At 35.2% G+C, this 6,000-nt stretch overlaps 1 protein-coding gene across 1 annotated transcript in view; it reads left to right on the forward strand.

The window, feature by feature from the left end:
- The window catches only part of PHKB (phosphorylase kinase, beta), an 83,282-nt gene that overhangs the window by 20,731 nt on the left and 56,551 nt on the right, over window positions 1–6,000 (forward strand).

A 6,000-nucleotide genomic window follows, 5' to 3' on the forward strand; every position in this document is an offset into this window, starting at 1 on the left:
TAGGTGAGCAAATGTAGCTCTTTCAGTCAAATGTAAATGCAAGTAACTGTGATATGAATAAAAAGAATTCATGGAGTGAGTTAATAATAAAAATAATGCATTAAAACACTGTTTGAACTAAATTAGGGTTCTCTAAAGACTGAGAGATATATTTTGGGAAAGTGTGAAGCATAATTTCATCATCATATGCATACTGAAATAACCGCATAGATGCTTAGCTATTTGAGTATTAAAATTCCAGTAATTATGTGCAGCTGCATGCATATAATTCTGAAAATTGTGTTCAGAACAGTTCAGACTCTTGAGGCATGTGCATTAGATTGGATTCACAAAATGTTTAGGAGTATCCTGATTTAAGAACGTGTTGAATCATGAGTCTGGATTTTCTCATAGCCATGATGCTGGGAGGAAGATGCTGGACACTGTGGAGGATAGCCTAGTACACAAGTTCTTTTCTGGGTTCTTCAGATGCTACAAGTAATGGCGTTCTGACCACTGTCCCGTGAGACAGTTAGGAATGCCTTTAACATTTTATTGTTAGAGTGGTCCAGTTCACTTCAATGGAACTGTTCACATGCTGTCTATCTTGAAGGATCAAATCTGTAATCTGACAACTTGCTTTTTCCAGCGTTACTATTGTTTTCTTCACTTTTTGACTTCTGAGGTTTTATTAATCAAAAATGGCTATAGCTTGGATATCGTAGGATTTTTAAAATATCATTGATCATCATAATTATCATGGGCTTGTAAATAATACACGTGTTTCTTCCAGGCGTTGATGTTGCCAAATGAATCTGTGTTCTCATTTCAGAATGAAATAATTTTTCTTAGTTCACATATGGGCATGTATTTTAAGCTATAGATAAATTACATGTCATTGCAGCAAAACAATTAATTTAGGTATGTTTTTTTCAGGGCTTTTGTAGAGCTTTAGTACCAGTATGAGAACTGAAATCTCCAAGTTGTTATTATATAATCTGCTTGATTAATTTGTTGGGTTTTTTTCTTCCTCCTATGCCTGTAAAATTGTCAAATGCCAGATTACATGAGCGTTCACTTAGAGAATCATATACTTCCTTCCGCATCTCACCTTGTACAAATTTGCAAAAGGAACACTGAAACTCCCGTGTCTCCTGTTGTTTGCAGCATTGTGGTTATTCAGTATGTGAATTTCCTCTGGGGAGAACTGAACATCTTTTAACCAGATGGAAATGGGCATGTTGTCTTGCCTTAATCTAGACTGACATTTATAGGTTGGTTTTTCTAAGGGTGAAGTTTTATGAGATGGACTGAGCCAAACTAACAGATCATTGAGCTGGCACAAAAGGAAGTACAGAGCTTGGTCCTAATTTAAGAAGTAGACTTTGGTCATCAGAAACAGGTATTGCCCCTACTTATCTTTCCTTGTGTGCATGTTGATGCTCTGCTTCACTGTAGGAAGCCAGTAGACAATTTCCCTTGTTCTCCTAAATAAAAAAAAAACAGAAGAGGGACATGCATCAGAAGATGTATTTAGATATTATTGAGGAAAGCCCTGGATACACTAAAATATTCTCTAGACTTTGTTATGCTCCTATTATAGTGTATCTACTGAAGAGGGCTCTAAAAAAAAATTTTAAAAAATTCAAGAAGTTATTATAACTAATCAGGACTAGTCACGAATGATGTATGTCTGTCTTCAGTGATTATGGACTCCAAATCAGTCACTTAAGTTTCAGTATTAAGTATGCTGTACTCCTAGCACTTACAGCTCACACTGTAAGTCTACATACAGTGTGTGTTTGCTTTCAGAATTAGAAGTTAATTCTTGTCTTTTGTTGAAAGAGGCTTTCTTTTTAAAGAAGATATTATATAGTATGAAGTCTGTGAATAATAACTACAAATTATGGCCTGTGTTAGAAGATGCAGATATTTTAAGTCTTTACACAGTCTTGGTATTCAATCTTAGTACAGTTCAAAACACTTCTAATAAATGATAAATAGCGAAACAGTCTGTGGACCAGGTCTTCACTGATGTATGCAAATTGATGTCTTTTACTAGTTCAAAGGCAAGATTTGTAACAGCTTTTATTATAGCGTGATCCCCTTCCCATACGGCTGAACTTCTGAAAAATTAATTTGTCCTGTAACCATTTGATCAAGCTGTTCTCCAGGCATCTGCTGAGTACCTCTGCAAAATGTCTTTGACATCTCCCATATGTACTGTGAGAATAATGAAATTGCTGAAGTGCAGTGTCTTCATATTCCAAATCTAAGACTGTAGAGCCTTGATCTTGCTCTTCTCTGTAGTGTAGGTATTATATTGCTATAGCGCAGTCCTTCCTTGTTCTATTGTGTTTTGTCTAGTTATGAAATTACTATTATTGTTGTGGGATTGTTTTTTGTTTTGTTGTTTGGGTTTTTTTTAACATCCCATGTGGTGTTTGATGTTCCAGTTGAACCGCACTGTTCTTGGGTGGAGGCAAGAAACTGTGAATGGCAGGAGGATTAAGGATGTATATGCTTTAAGGTGTGTTTTGATTAGCAGTTGCTAAGAATATGCAAATTTTAGCGTTTGCCCTCAGGTATGTTACTGAGAGAGTAAATCTAACAATTAAAAGTTACTGGGAATTAGCAATGATGTTTTAAGTGAATTTACTAATGCTTTTTTAGCAAGCTGGAAGTATAATTTCTCTAGGTCTCAGCTTCCCCTGCCCCAAATGTGGATCAAGGTCAAATGGTACCCATAGCATTATGATTGCAAGACTGCTCTTGATAATCTGTGGCAAATCACAATAGTCAGCGGCTACAGTAAGGTCTATAAATTGCACCTGGGGAGGTTCAGTATGGACATTAAGAAGAAACCTTTTCACTTGAAGCGCAGTAAGCACCAGAGCAGGATACTCAAAAGGAGTTATGGAATCTCCATCCTTGGAGGTTTTTGAGACTTGTCTAGATGAGGCTATGGTTTACTTCAATCAGTCTGGGATATTGTATCTGGCTTCAAGTGAGATTTCATGTTGGACTGGATGAGTTCTATCTGTCCCTTCCAACCAATGACTTTATGATCCTGTGAAATTTTCAGAGGAATATTTAAAGAGGGTTTGGGTTAGGCTTTGTTTTGGGGCCATCTACAAGTAAGTATCTTTTTCTCTGGGTATAGAGTCCATCAGGTTAACACAGCATGTTCATAGTGGGTTGCTGAGTGAAGGAAGGAACATATTTATTAAAATACATTTTGCCTTTAATTCATACTGTTAAAACAGTCAATTTTTTCCATTATTGAATTGTAGAGTATGAAGAATGTATTTTCTGTAGAAAGACATGAGCATAATGTTTATTATAAAACCTCTTTTCTAATTTGCCCAACAGAAAGGCATTAATCAGTAGGAATGAAACAAGTGTCTGAAGCGTGATCATAGTTCTGAAGTGTGTTACGTTGTGATTGTTCAGTCTTTTGAAGACATCCTTGATACTACAGCTGTTCTCAGACTTCCCCCCCCCGGGAACTTCCTCCTGTCAGTTACCCATGAAACTTTTAGTAATCTAAGTAGTACTTGTGTGAAGGTGAAGGAAATGCTTGATATACCATTGTAATGTGAAGAAATACTACATGATGGGGGGAAGAAAGCAATATTTCAATGTTGAGACATTTATATTTTCATTTGCAAGTAATATTTGTGAGAGTACTGAAGTCTTCAGGGACTTTGAATAACTAGAGATAGAAAAATGCTGATCGATTACAGTCAGTATTATTCTAATTGTAGAATAATGACTGAGTATGTAAAATAGAAATGATTTCAAGGAAGGAATCCATATTTGTCTTCAATTTTTTTCAAGCAGTATCATCCCATTTTGTAGATAGAGTGAGTAGTTTTACATTTTCCGAATACCAGCGGTTGTTGCTTTTGAACAACTATTGCTTCTCTGCCTTTTGTCAGTAACTTTTTTTCCTGCTCTGAAAATATCTGACTGTTGGTATTAGAAGTGTTATTTGGAAGGGAAAAGAAGAGTACGAGATTTTAATATGTGATACAGATCTCAGTGTGCGGGATTTCTCTGATTTTCATTTTCTATGTATGCAGTTTAATAATAATACTTAACTCCTATGAAAAGTTCTGTTCTGAGCCATCAAGCCAATTTGTTTGATCAATTGCTGGGTGATAATTAAAGTAGAGCAATTGTTAGAACAATTACATTTTTGTTTAGGTATTTGAAACAAAGCCAGAAAAATAATTATATTCACAACACTTCTGACTTCAGTTTATTCCTTCATCACATTCTCCAGTACCAAAAGCTTTCATCAGCAGAAGATACCGAAACTGAGGGATTTCACCACTGTTCCATGGCAGCTGCTCAGAGCAGAACTTAGTTAACCTAATCAGCTTTCTCTTGTTGAACCAATTAGAATTAAATCCCATGAGTACTATTTCTGGCAATGTTTCAGAACGACAGATGGAGGTTTATAAACCTGTTGGTAATAGTTAAAAAGAATGATAGAGTCTGAAATCAGTGTCTAAAGTACTTCTAATATTAAAACCAACCCAGGTAAAACAGGACTTAAAGTAAACACATTCCGTAACTCTGCACTGAATTTTTTTCATTATTTTCAACATTTTCTGTGTAATCGTAATCGGCTCCCATCTTTAAAATATGGATTAGTTAGTAAACATTCAAAATTTGATATTTTACATGAATAAATGGTACAAATCATTTACAGTAAGGTAAAAAGTTAGCTCTAATCCCAAAATGCCTCATGGAGTATAGAAGAATTAAGGTTAAAGCATAGTCCCTGTTTGCAGTTTTCTGGCAATTTGGTTGCTACAAGTTTTTTGGGCCGGATAGTGCAGTTGTTTGTCAGTACTATCACAACTCCTCTTACACAGAAGCTGGGGATTATTAGTGATTATTTTCCGAATATTTTTTCTAACTCAGTGTTGCTTCATTGATTATTTTTATAAACAAAATATCTAGGGCTGTCCTGTTCAGAATGTGCATATTCCTAACTGTTGTTAATTTTAGTATTTCCCTGCAAGTGGAGTGCGGCCCTCAGACTCTTAAGGATACTTTAATTTTTTACAGTCATGACTATCTCTCTGTCAATGTTGTTCTCGTGTTATCTGGGCACATGGATCCTCTGATAAACGATTTTTTTTTTCATTCCTTGTTTGGCAGTACTGTGTAATTTTTATCCCAAATGAAAGATGGCAAGAAAAAGGAAAGTGTGGTTGGCTGAGTGGATAATCAATTTTAGAGAAAAAAGGATATAAACTTTTAACTCCTTTTTTGTCCTTTTTTTTAAAGAGAGTATTTCAAGGAATTACTGTGCTAATAAATAAACTGTTAAATTAATTGGTGTATTCAGTTTTCCCCAGACTTTTCCCAGTTCCTAAAACTTCAGACTTTTCAAGCATCTATATATAGCAGAGTAGATGTTTGACAGTTCTTTTTTTGTTTGTTTTTTTGTTTTCTTTTGTTTTGTTTTTGTGTGTGTTTAGTTTGGTTTTGTTTTTCTCCAAATTTGTGTATTGTACCCAGTTGGAAGAAACACGGTAGCTGCATCTAAATGGTTGTTAGCTGAGGACAGCATCAACAACCTCCTCTCCCTTATAGGAAGGCTTTATGGAAAGATGAACCTTTCAGTTCTTCTTTCCACTGATTTTTATCTTGCTAAGGTTTGAAGCTTTCTTCGTGCAGTGTTGATCTATGTCCTTGTACTATGTTCTGTCACTTTCGTTTACCCTTATGGTCTTTTTTTAACTCTGAATCTTTTGTCATGTCAGCCTGATTCATTCTGCTTTTTCCTTTTTCAGTCTTTTGCTACATGTCTTCAGATTTGTTAACTTTTAAAGATAACAAGGTAGACATCTATACTTCCTGTTATTCTGCTGTCTTCCTTTTCTATTGTCTCATTTATAGTAATTTTTTGACTAAAAATATTTCAAATTAATTATAAGCTACTTGGAAAGCAGAGCTCCTATCTAAAGGAATGGGCAGTTAGGGAGAAAGATGAAACTTGAT

The sequence above is a fragment of the Pygoscelis adeliae genome, unplaced genomic scaffold, assembly GCF_000699105.1.
Source record: "Pygoscelis adeliae isolate BGI_AS28 unplaced genomic scaffold, ASM69910v1 Scaffold62, whole genome shotgun sequence".
Classification (NCBI taxonomy): Eukaryota; Metazoa; Chordata; class Aves; order Sphenisciformes; family Spheniscidae; genus Pygoscelis; species Pygoscelis adeliae.